The sequence below is a fragment of the Heliangelus exortis genome, chromosome 9 (assembly GCF_036169615.1).
Source record: "Heliangelus exortis chromosome 9, bHelExo1.hap1, whole genome shotgun sequence".
Classification (NCBI taxonomy): domain Eukaryota; kingdom Metazoa; phylum Chordata; class Aves; order Apodiformes; family Trochilidae; genus Heliangelus; species Heliangelus exortis.
Window position 1 is genome coordinate 18,318,956 of NC_092430.1, and position 13,024 is coordinate 18,331,979.

Below are 13,024 nucleotides of genomic sequence, written 5' to 3' on the forward strand. Positions count from 1 at the left end.
ATTTGACCAAGTGGCATGGATTACTGTGTAATAATTTCCCACAAGGGAGGGGGCTCTTTTTTATTACTATTATTATTATATACCTCTGGACAACTTTTCAGTGGCTTTTATTTAGATAATTGCTATTCCCTCTAATCCAGGAATTCTTATTTTTAAAATCACATTATGGATTTCATCAGACACTACTTAAAATGTTAATTACTGGTAAATACACACTTCTTTTTGTGTTCTGTTGAGAATGAATACGGATCCTATGAATATGGTGTTTGTCATCTGTACCCCTCATGTGTTATCTCTGTCTAATAGGACACTGTTTACACAATGAAAAGACTGAACATGGACATTTGGTTCCAAGCTTCTGTTTTAGATTAAGACTTAATGAGTTTATGTGTTTTTCTCAGTTTGAATTTTCAAGCCAGATTATGAAGAAATAGTCAGTTTGATGACATTACTGTTTATAATAAACTGAACAGATTTTTTTGCAGAGATGAATGACACTGAGCAAAAGCCTGGGAAATGTGGTAATTTAGTTAGTTGCACAAATCCAGTTGCCATGAAGTCAAGGCAAATTTCCCACAGAGCCAGAGAAACTCCCAGAACTATGGAAGACCAGAGGAGTTTCTTCCAGAGTGTCCTGGTAACACATCTCAAGTCTAAATGAAGAAGTGTGGATCTAGACAGAGGCAAGTGGAAAGAAGTTTCTAAAAATGTTTTCAATTTGTCTTAAAAACTGATTATTTTCCTACTTTGTGACAACTGGCGACTTATGAAAAAAATCTAAATTACTGAAATTTTTCTTTCCAGTTCCAGGTTTTGATAAATAAAACTATTTTTATTTGGCCATTGCAAATTAATTGTTTCAAAGATTCAAGTAAGAGCCCTGCTTAAAAAATGGTGTTTGATTTGGTGGCTTTAAAGAACCTCAAGCTAGACTGACACAGAATGAGAAATGTTGAAAAATAACCTATTTTTTGGGAATGGATAGGTGAATTATGACTGAGGTTCAAACAAGAACAATCTAGGACTTATTTAATCTGTGTCATACTATCTAGGATGCCAAAGGTTCATCCCAGAGATGTGCATCACCCGAAACTTTCATGCATTCTCATGGGACACCTGCTTTTCATAAGCTGCAGCCCATACACCAGGACATAGAGTTTCACATATTTTATGGCTTTTTCAATCACTCCAAAATTAGTACAGCATAAAACTTCAGCTTAAATTTTCAGGACAACTTCAGTGTTAGAGTTTTGTCATAACCTAAAGGCAACATTCATCAAAAAACCCCTGTGCTGGTGCAAACCTTCCTCATTATTACATTGTCTCATTAACAGAGACTTGCTTGAACAAACATAACAGCTCTGAGCTATGCAATGTTGCCTAGGAAGTCACATGGCTTATATCCCCTTTGTTTTAAAAAATATCTTGGTAGCCCTCTTCTCAAGTCTTAGTCCAGAGAGCTGCTGGACTTGGAGCAAAGTAAACACACCCCAGTACCAGTCCTCAGGAGTCATTCCAAAAGTGCTTTTCCCTGGTGGGGGGGGGGGAGGGGGAACAGGAATGTCCACAAGCTTTCAAAGTAAGCATAATTCAAGGTGACACTGGCACACCATGACTTGCATTAAGGGTATGTCAGAAGGGGTAGATTGCTGTCTGGCAGAGTGGGAGAGAGCAGGTCAAACAGTATGGTGGAAAAAACCCATGTTGATTCCTATAAAACTCTCAAGCAGTTGGATCAGTGTAAGTGCTGCTAGCTGTACAATTACAGTGAATTTAATCTGTAATGACAAAAGAGTTTGCATTTTTCACAATTAGAAATGTGAGCATCTTAGACACACTCTGGAAGTTGAGATTTTGTAGCTGAGGCTACAAAGCGACAATGCCTGAATATTGCCTTGAGAAACATACTATTCCATCCCAACTGAAATTAAAACAGGTCAAATAAACAGCTCTGAAAGCTGGAAAACTCAATTTCTTGCCTATCCAATTATGCCTAGCTAGACCAGGCTGTACAATTTTCCATTATGGCTGTTATGAACTGTGGGTGGTCCTCCTGACTGTACCATACGAGCTGGAGCACTGGAGCACAATAAGGCGTCAGGGGCTGTCAGCGCATTTTAGGATCTCCAAGGTCTTTTTCAGTGTAATCATACTGCTGTGTACAATATAACATTTGACATCAATCTTTGAGCAAAAAACCTGCTTCCAGACATTCCCAGACTTCAAAAAACTTCAGTTTGAGAAATAAGTAATGTTATTTAACTTTTTGATTAGATACAATCAAAACTTTGGGTTCCGATGTAAGAGCTTTCTCTTTGGACCCAGACTGTGTTCTCAGTCATGCTTTTATGCTCCTCTTTTTCATCCATGTTTATTTATGTATGGATTTTGTATTTTTTCCCAGCCTGCTTGGTGCTCTGATCATCTATTCTGCATTCTGGTTACTTTGCCGTAATTTCTTCATTTACTGTTTCAGTACTGTTTAGGTAGAACATCATAAAACCTTCGAAAATAGCAAAGAACCTCCAGCTCTTGTAGAAGAAACTCTTTTTTCTTTAAATCAAAGCAATAAACCCAAAGAACTTTTCTTTTTCTTCCCTCTCCCAATGCACACATTCTTTCCAGTAGCTACAGAAATACATAACCACCCTGCAGAAAAGAGTTCATATTTTCATCTCAGCACTTACCAGCTCTTTTAACAGTGCAGATGGGCTGAGAGTGCAATTCTTTGACAGCAAATCAAGAAGTCAGGGCATCAACTTGGGAAACCAGGGAAACAAAGCAGCAGCTCAAGCAGGATTTTCAGAAGGTGAGAAATCCCTTGACACCTTCAGAGCTATGGAAAATATTTCAGAAAACAATGAAGGATGAGTAAATGTCCACTTTGCACAGTCCCAGCTTGCTACCAAGAGTATGATAGAGGCAGTGCACTCCATCTGGGAGCAGGGTGGGATGCACTACTGGAAGGTGCAGAGGTCCTTGGCTATGGGACCGTGCCTTGTCTCATTTTTGGGACACCACTGCACTGGAGGACAGGGCTTCAGGTGAAGCAGTTGGATACAAACCAAGGTGCCATGAATCATGAAAGGCAGGGATGGCATCCATAACATTGTATCCATAGTCACATTAATTACAGTAATTACAATATCATTTGGAAAAAAAGAAAGGCTGTGTATTCCTCTGTGTATGGGCTTCTTAAGGTTTTTTCCAACCTTAATGATCCTATGATTCTTTCCTATGATTCTAAGTAGTTCTCTGTGCTACAAGAAGTAATATAAATTTTTTTTTAAAAAGCAAGTTGTGGGCAGACAAACACCACCCAGTGATTTGCATGTGCAAATACAAGTGCCCTGTTTAAAATTTGTTTGTGAAACTGAGGCTGAAAGTATTGCTGATGTTGGAAAGCAGTAAAAACCCCACCATTAAAGCAGCCCACTGAAGCACAATTGTATACAACAACACACCTAGATGCTGTGGCATCAATATAGCACAGCCATTCACAAAATGTTCTGAAAGATTTCATGTATTGGTTTTTGTGCAATTCTGCTACACTGTTTCTATCTCTGCTGTTACAAGAGCTGCATCAGAAAAACCCTGGTAAAGCTGGGACCCTATCCTGGTAGACAACATAAAAATCCATAGGAGGAGGTAGTTATATTAATTTCAATAAATCCAAATGGACATATTGTGGCAAAAAGTGGGAGGGAAAACAAAAATAGGTGAAGGAACTTGCCCAGGGTTATAAATTAGATCAATACCAAGGGCTTTAGACTGCCAGTCCAGTGACTCATCCACTGCAGAGCCCTGCCTCACACTGACCCAGACTTTGAGTTTGTTTTCCTCCCCTTCCTACACACACACTTACACCACCTACTAATTTTCTATTCTCCTCAGCAAGGAGGACAAAGGGCAGATGACTGGATTTTGTTCCACTATGACTGTCAGTTTTTCACAACCTTTTTGCAAGCTTGAATAAAAAATGTTGCATCTGGAGTGCTGAGGGCCATATTTCAAAATGTTATGCACCCAGCAACACCTATACGAACCCTGGTTGGAAGCAAGCTCCAGCCAGATGTTCAAAATGATGTAGTAACAACTTGCTGAGATCTTTGTCTATATATATTGAGGCCTGAGTGAGAACAGAATAATTTTGAAAGTCTGTTAAATGCAGCAGGATAGGTATTTTTAATTTAAGTAAGTTTCAAGATCCAATGCTTTTAATTCTAATGTTTTAAGAAGAATTCATAGTTGACCTCTGGTCTGATTATAAATTTCAGACACCTACTGGGGACAAGTAACTTTCTCTTTATAAACAGAAGTGGACAAAGTCTGTACCACAAGGGAAATGCTTTTTTCAGAACTGTAAATAAAAACAATATTTAGAGCCAAGTAAAAGACCTGTTATTAAGCACCATTACCCTAGAGTTTTGCAATGGGATCCTATTCTCTTTACACTCCTATCACCCATGTATCAAACAGAAGCGTGGCCCCCAGTGTTAGTAGCGTGCACACCCCCCCCAGCCCAAAGCCAAACTCTTTGGCTTGTAAGTGCTTTTTTCATTTTTGTAAGCCAAGAGGGGCTTGTTCATCAGAGTTCATCACAGCTCTATTTTTTCTCCCTCTATTTAATTTCAAGCGTGGGCCAGCCCCAATATTTTAAACTCCTCCTGCTCTGTTTCTTTTCATTCTCTCTTTCTTCCTTCCTTCCTTCCCCCCTTGCCCCCTCCCTCTGTCTCCTACTCTGTCCCCTTCAGAAGCCCCCAGGATGACACTGCTCATTGATGCTTCTCCTTCATTAGCATTTCAGCAACTTGGCTCAGTAGTTTCAGAGACAATCCGTCATGAGAAAACTCAAGAATGTGCCCCATTTGCATGATTCTGTGCCAGAATGCAACTTTTTCTCAGCTGTTCATTGTGTAATTTCCCCTTGAGCCTTCAACTTTCCCATGAAGTCCCAGAAATCATATTATAGAATTCCAGACCAGCTGAAATGCTCCAGAGGTTAGTTTTATGGACATTTTCACCAACCTTACAGCTCTACAAAGAGAATCACATATATAAGAAACACAGTTTTACTTTCTGCTGTTGTGAAAGGCGGTGTGCCTAGATGAATAAAATCCTTTCAATCTACAAGAAGGAATTTATGCCTCATGATGAGAATGATCCAATAACTGTTGTGAATCCTTAGGCATATTTTTAACTTCCACTTATCCTTCCTTAATTATTTTATTCCTCTTACAATTAAATGTTTGTAATCCATTTTGAGAGTCTTTCTGAAATGAATGGATATGCAAACAACTTGATTGAAATGCTCAGTGCATATGACTAAAAGTTACTGGCTCTCACACATCAGCAGAACAAATCAAGCTTTCGGTTAGTTGGTTTTAGAAATCAAAAAGTGGTTTATAAAAAAGCACAGGCAGATAAAACCTGGTTTAATTACTTTCTTGAGGGCATCTGAGTTTGTAGAAATAAAGAGATTATTATATTAAAGGTAAGCAAGATACTGAAAATTGGTATAAAGCAATCAAACCACTTCGTCAATTAAAATGTATCCCATTAGGAAAATTAGGCACCTCTTCTACAAAAGTTAAACAATAGAGCATGGGAGGAGAACATAGCATTTTAACAATCTGGTTGCCAATTAAATTCTTTACTTTTTCCTATGTACGCCAATAACTATCATTTTTCCCATGTAATTTTTAACCTACCAAAACAGAATTTGTTTTTAATTATTCTGCCTCTGAAAAACATTAGATTTCATCTATGCTTTCACAGCCATACAGCAGAAAATATAACTAAATAAATATTTTATATGCAGCTCAGAGAAAAAATTTAAATACTATATAGATAGACATTTTTAATACAGATTTGTGCCTCCTCCCAGTGGGGTTTGTAGTGTAAAATTCATCCTTGCTGACTCAGGTAAATATACTGAACAAATGCATAGACACTGACACTATGAGAGCATATGCTTTTATACACACTTGCATTTATATATATATATGTTGCTAAAACCCCGTGGAATTAAAGCTTGCCAAGATTAGTACTTCAGAAATGGATAAATTAGAGTCCTTCCAATGCAAAAGATAGGTTTTTGTGGTGAGAAGCTCACACGGTGATTAGAGTGAGGTTGTGGAAGATTTCATTAATTATAGGTGACTGGTTTTCCCCTCAGAGGACAGCTCAGGTCCCCCAGCTCCCCCTCGGCAGCTCATCTTAAATTGTTGTCTAACCTTTCCCTTAATTCAGCTCATCTTGAGCTGATGGGAACTGCTTTCATTCCACCTCTTGTGGAGGTAATGAAACAATCTTCTTATTCACTTGGTTCCTCTGAGCCGGTGACACACAACAAAAAACCCAGGGCCCTGATTAATGGCCGCTAATTAGCAATGTTAATGACCAGGTGTCCAAGAGCATGGCCAGCTCCTCTCAGCATGGAGTGATCCCTCAATGAGGGCCCTGCAAATCCAGCCCCAGTGACCCTTCCCCTCAGCTGCCAGTAATGAAGCTGAGCTCTCTCATTACACCCAGGAGAGGCTCAGGGGGAGGCCCAGGCCTTGAGAGCCAAACCTTTTCCTTCGAGTCTAGTGGGCCTTCCATTAATTAAGGTCAGCATTTTTGCTCCCCCACACCGCCCCTCCTGCCTTTTTACCCTTAAAAAAAAAAAATAAAAACCCACAACACAACAGCCCTCAAAGGTAAAAGATTCGGGCAAAGGGAGGCTTAATTCTTTCGGCGTTCTCCGCTTTCCCAGTGGTAAAGATGCTTTTTCCCAGTGTGTGCAGGCCGCTCGCCACCCTCTCCTCCCCCTCAGGTCTGAGTGCTCCCAAGCCAGCTAGGCAAGGAGGGAGAACATCCATTATCCAAGGAGGGAAAAACTCCATTATCCAAGGAGCTCCACTGGCTGTCACAGTCGCTCTCCCTCAGGCCCTACCTGGAGTCGCCTCCCGCAGTGAGGAGAAATGGGAGAGCGCGGAGGTGGAGTGGTGCTTGTGCTGGCAAAGCAAAAAAGCCACGTAAGTCAGTTAAAAAGCCAAACGCACACCTCCACGGGTCGGACTGCCCATCCGGAAATGTATGTTACTTTAGTCATCTATAATATTCTTAATTTTAGTTGTGTAAGACATGGGCTTTGGTGTAGACACTGAGTACAACAATCCACTTTGGGCAGGTTATTTTCTTGCAGTTTTTAACTCCTTTCATCCAGAAATGCAAAGCAGAAGTGACCTCTGCTTTCTGCCCCTGGGTCTGGGAGGGCAGAGGGGGGAGTTGGTCCCAGAGCAGGCAGAGCTGCTGCCTGAGCCTCTGATCATCCTGATACCCACCCTGTCTGTCAGTACGGGCTGCGGAAACGACAACCAGTTTTAGAAACTGATCTTGGTTTTTGGAGGGAGGGGGATTTTTAAGGACAGGGGAGTGTTATATCGGTGTGCACGCAGCACAAAAAAAGAGCCAAGCCTTTTAAAAAGTGGAGAACTTTCATTTTGTGTTAACTTAGCAAATGTAGTGACACATGAGAGAGAAAAAACTCTGCAATGCACCTGCCTGCAACCTGTGTGGCAAGGCTGCATGCTCATTAATGTTGGAAGTTTCTGGAAACTCTAAGGTAATTTTCTTAGATTTAACTTGTGACAATACAAATATTATCTTTCAGTCGGAAGAATATTACTTCAAGTTTATATTTTTTTCAGTTGGGCCCCATGAAATGAAAGCACAAAATTAACATGAATCGTGAGAGGGAGCAGTTAGGGAGCTGATAGGGAGATAGGAAGCCTTTTACTCTAGGTCACATCTTGATCTGGAAGTGACAGAAAGTTAATACTGCAAGAATGCCATTTGGTGGATGTTTTAAGATAAGGGGGAGCCTGGCTCAAACCTTAATGTGCTAGTGCCTTGACAAATGCATTAGCAGGAGCTGGGGAGGTAGCTGGATACCATACTGCACCAGTTGTTTTCCTATAAATCCTTAAAGGGGTGATTTCTATCTGGCCTTGTAATACTGTCTCCTCCCAAATGACAATTATACCCTGTGCACTTGATCATCTTGGCATTAGAACAGTGACTAACATGGCAAATTAATATCAGGATAATAATGCATTTGGATTTGCCTGGTCAAATTTAATGAGTTATCAAAAAGAAAAGGTGCTGCCCTTTGAGATGACTGTGGAGCCCAGATAGAGCAGGTAACACACTACCAACAAGCCTACACTCCAGCTACAGGACTTCTGTGCATAAATAAATTACTAAACCTTTCTCTTTTGCTTCTTTAGACTATTTTACTAGCACCCAACTTACCTAGAAAAAAATCTTGCAATGTGTTTCGCTGCATTCCCTGACAATTAGTGGCTCTCCATGGGATCACTGGACTTGTTAAGGGTATGCAGCCTTGCAATTGTGCTGCTTACACCCTGCACACAGCAGGTTATTCACTAAGGACCTGCTCTGGCTCTGGGTTGCTTCACCTGAAACTCTCATCCTGCAGTAGGTCAGCTGTCTTTTATAAGGTTTTTTTGAACCTGAAATGGATTTTTTGGTGAAGGTTTATATCTATTCCCTAGCTAGAGGTGAGCATTGACTGTCATTACAGACAAGAACAATTCAGTTCCAAGCTCTCCCACTGACCTCCTCAGAATTTTTGAGCACGTTACTTACAGCAAATGATATAGTAATAGTGAAAGCATCAAAAATAGAAATTAACAAATTTACTGAAAATTTTACCAGGTATAAAAAACCTAAAACAACACAAAAGAATAAAACTAAGCCTGCCCCTCTGCCTCAGCTCCCTACCTATAAACCAGATATAACACCATTGCCTTTATTTTCTCCCATCAAGGCAGACTGAAGCAATGACTGTACCCCAGATGTGCAATTCTGTGGCACCAAAATCCTATGGGAAAACAGTGGCAGTTGAAGGCTTTAGCTGTTTGACATAAAGAAGAACAACTCAGTTTTCAAAATATCATTCACTTGTCGGAACATCATTTATAGCAAAGTACTGTTCAAAAAGCCATGAGCAGCAAAGCACTCCTGCAAACTGTAAGAGCTTTTGTAACTCCATCCTACACATCTAATGCCAAAAAGAACAAAAATCTTTCTTTAGTTATAGTTGTTCTATTACAGGTTATGCAGATAAGGTTACAGCTAAAGCCAGACATATTTTTTCCAGATAAACCTTTTTCACTAAGAAATACACATTGTGATCAAACTTTTCATGAATGTGCATTGAGTTGATTTAAAAAAAAACCCCAAACCTAAAGGTCTAAAGCCTTTTAATCTCAATTTACTTTCAGATACTTAGAAATATCTAGGAAGCTCAAAACTTATTTTCAGTGAAATATGAAAAAAATTTTCAGGGTTTAATTCATAAAAATTTTGCACAAAATTTCACCCCAGGCTTTCACATCTGTTATTGAAGAACCAGGCACCTGAACAACTTTACTAGCCACCCTTCTGCCTCCTGTAGGCAGTGGCTGTAATGTCTTTTTAATGCATCTCCAAAAACATTTTCTTCCCTTTTCTACAGCATTGTTGGAGACATAGTTTAAATAAAACAACTGGTACTCTAATTGCTCATTGCATACTGGTAGTTCATTTATGAAGGCAGTAGGGATCAAAAGAAAATTTTTGTCCGATACCAAACTTTCCCAGGCATTTGGGTGCAGCTTCTGCTCAGTGTCCCACAGGGAAAGAAGAAAGGAGAAACATATCAGGGCAGTGACCACCATGTGGGCCAATTACAATCCCTGATGCCAAGGAAGTTCTGATACTGACTTCTGTAACAGGAAGAGCTAGAAGCTCTGGAAGATAATAAAACTTCATGGAGTTGTGAAATCTATTGGCAATTAAGATGTTCATTCTCCTTAGTCCAGTAAGGTCCATGTTGCATGCAGATGATAAAATTTAGTAAACTCTCCAGCAACAACAAAAACAATCAGTCTCCAAAACTTCTGGAATCCTCTTGATACTTGCAATACTTTGCTTTTATACAATGTGCTCATTATAAACTCCCTAAAAGGATAATACTGAAGGTTCATGACAAATTTAGAGATGGGGCTGAATCTTCTGAATCTTTTGATTGCTGAGTTAAATTCTTGGCTTAGTCTGCATTTTACTAAAACTAAAGTTTATCAGGGTTTTATGTGTGGTGTTCCACTTACTTTTTCTAATCACTTTCCATTACAATCCTCTACCCTATTTTTCCCAGTGGAAAAATGGACATATCACTACTTTTGCAACATGATAAAAAACTTCGTTAATGTCTGCAAAGCAATCTACAAAAAGGATTTGTTTGTAGCTGTGCTAAGTACAATGTATTATGAATAAATTAATTAGATAAAAATAAATAAATAATCATGTAGATTCTGATAAAAAACAACTGGTAACAAGCCACAAATTTTGCCCATTATTGGAGCACATAGCTCCATAGGCAAATTAAAACAAGGGCTCTGTCCTCAGAGTTTTGGGCAGTCCAGGCTACATAATTGATTTGAGAGGAGCTACTCCAGGCTACTGTGTAATTACAGAAGTATTCACTCTTCTGGCTCCCACTCTCCTTGTCATGTTCTACCTCATTGCCCTTTATGCTAAAGCCTTTGTTGATGAGGGGACGGAAGCAATAAGGACAAATAAAGCAATTAGCAGGTAGGGGGAATGCTACCACTGTTTAAGGATAACACACATCCTTTATTGGGACATTTACTAAGTAGAAGTCTAGAGCCTGCAAGTCAGAAGGAAAATACAAGTAATCCAGAAAAACAAAGAAATAATAGTAATTTAAAAAATCCTTTCTCATATGTATGTGGCATTCAAGAAGTGCTGGCAGGAGGAAAACATTTTCATGTAGTCCATATAAAGCCCATGATGATTTACTTTAAATAACTGTATTTTTAGTGATATTAGCTTCCAAGTTTCTGAGTTAATTTTTAAAAAAACAGTGCTCTTCTCTCCTTTCAAGTGTGCCTAGGCAGGAGACAAACACTAATTTGTGAAGGGCTAAATATCTCGTTTTAAGTTGCTGCAAAGCCAGCCAGGAGAGGGAGCCAAGACCTTGAGCAAACTTTTCTTCCTGGTTCTCCCTGTCCTAAGGAGGAAGCTGAGCCATTTTGGCTGGGGCTCCATTGTGATCACAGGGCTTGTGGGAATGCATTGAATGAGCAAGGGACAAAAGTGACTGGGAGACAAAATAACATCTGGTGTTCCCAAGCATCAAGTACTGAATGACTCACGGTGTAAGGGAGAGAAGAAGGAAGAAAAATACATGAAGACCAGTGAAAATGAGGAGTTCTGTGCTTTCGATCACTTTTGGTGCTTCCATTGCTCATCAGGAGACTATTTTAGGAGTTCTGTGGATTCTGGTTCTCTTCATAACCTTTACTCAGTTGAGTTTGAGACTGGTATGAAGAAAATGGTAGATTTTTTGCAGTGTGGCAGACCGAGATTATGGCAGATCTAAACCTGGATCAGAACTGTAACACCAGGCCCTGAAATAAATGGAAGTGCTGCTACTTCTCTAAAGACATGCCAGTGCTTGGGTTTCAGTTCTGATCTCCAGAAAAAGTCCAAACTACTGTATCTCCATAACACACCAATCCGAGGTGCTGCACTGGGCATGCCTGAACATTTCAGATGTCTTGAGCCTGGGTGCGGATGTGACCTGAGAAACACTGGAGGATTTGTATAAGTAAATGTTCTTTACCTCCATATATTCAGTCCAAAAACATTGCAGGAATGCTAGGGCTTAGCTCATTCCTCCTTGTGAACAATGTAAAAGTAAACCTCCTGATTTAGAAGTCAACTTTCTTTTTTAACTGCTAAAAGTGAGTTCTGTGGTTAGTAGGTATCAGGGATACATATGTCCCTATGGACTGTGTGTTAAATAGCTGGATTGCTGTCACTTTAAATTAGGAAAGCATATTTAAACAGAATTTGGCTGTACAGTAAAACAAAATTACTAAGATTAGTAGGAAAGAAGAAGCAAACCCCCACTTTTCATTTTTCTAGCTGGAAATCAGAGAGGAAAAACCCCCTCTGATTCCTGTTTTACATACTTTGTTTTCTTCATTTCTAAGTTTTCAATTTTTACATAATTTGTCTCTCTTCCTTTACCTCTAGTGGGAAGACAAAATATATTAAGACCAATTTGTAATGGAGACACCAATCATCAGGAAAATTTTAAAAGTATTTTTTGCTAACTAAGCTGAAAATTGTGTTTCAAACTAAACCAAAAGTGGCTTAATTTTGACATTTATCTTGAAATTTCACTCTGAAATAATAAAAAAGTTTAACTTGAGTGTAGACATTTGTTTTTTTTTTTTTTTTTTAATCAATAGGATGATTTTTTCTTCAAAGATTTTAAACATTTTAAATTATAGTGTTCTGTTATAATCATTTATTTGTAGCTCACATAAAAAATTAGTTCCCCACTACAGACTTAATGTTTTTCTATATTGGTTTGAATTCTTTCTCTCCATTGTGCAGGTAGCAACTTCTCAGAAGTGCATCCAAAATAAACTAACAATGAATAGTGACAAACTGAATTGAAAGAAAAAAGAACTTTTTCACTATTCTTATCTTGAAGATCAAAGTATTACAATCAGAAACAAGCACACTACACTTTAATTGCCAAATTCTAGCAGTGTTTCTTCAGGCACTTTGCCCAAGCTATGAGATGATGAGTCTCTCCAGACTCCTCTAATAGGGAGTAAGGGATCAGCTTGGAGATAGTTCAGAACAGCAGACCCAAAGGTACAAATCAGTTGGGAAACTTCTCACTATTCTCTTTTCAGATGGGTCAGGGGAGGAAACCTAATGTGCATACCCCAAGTTAGATGCCAGGAGCATTTTTACAACTTGTGTCCTCTGGAGAGCAAGATCTTTCTTGAGCAACACTGGTATGTATTTACACAAGAGAAAACCAAGGCACGGGGGGAAAGAAAGCTTCATGGAAATGGTTTTCTTGAGATCTGAACCAAATCTGAAATCCCATGCTGATGCTCCCCCACTGAACCACACTCTGCTGCAG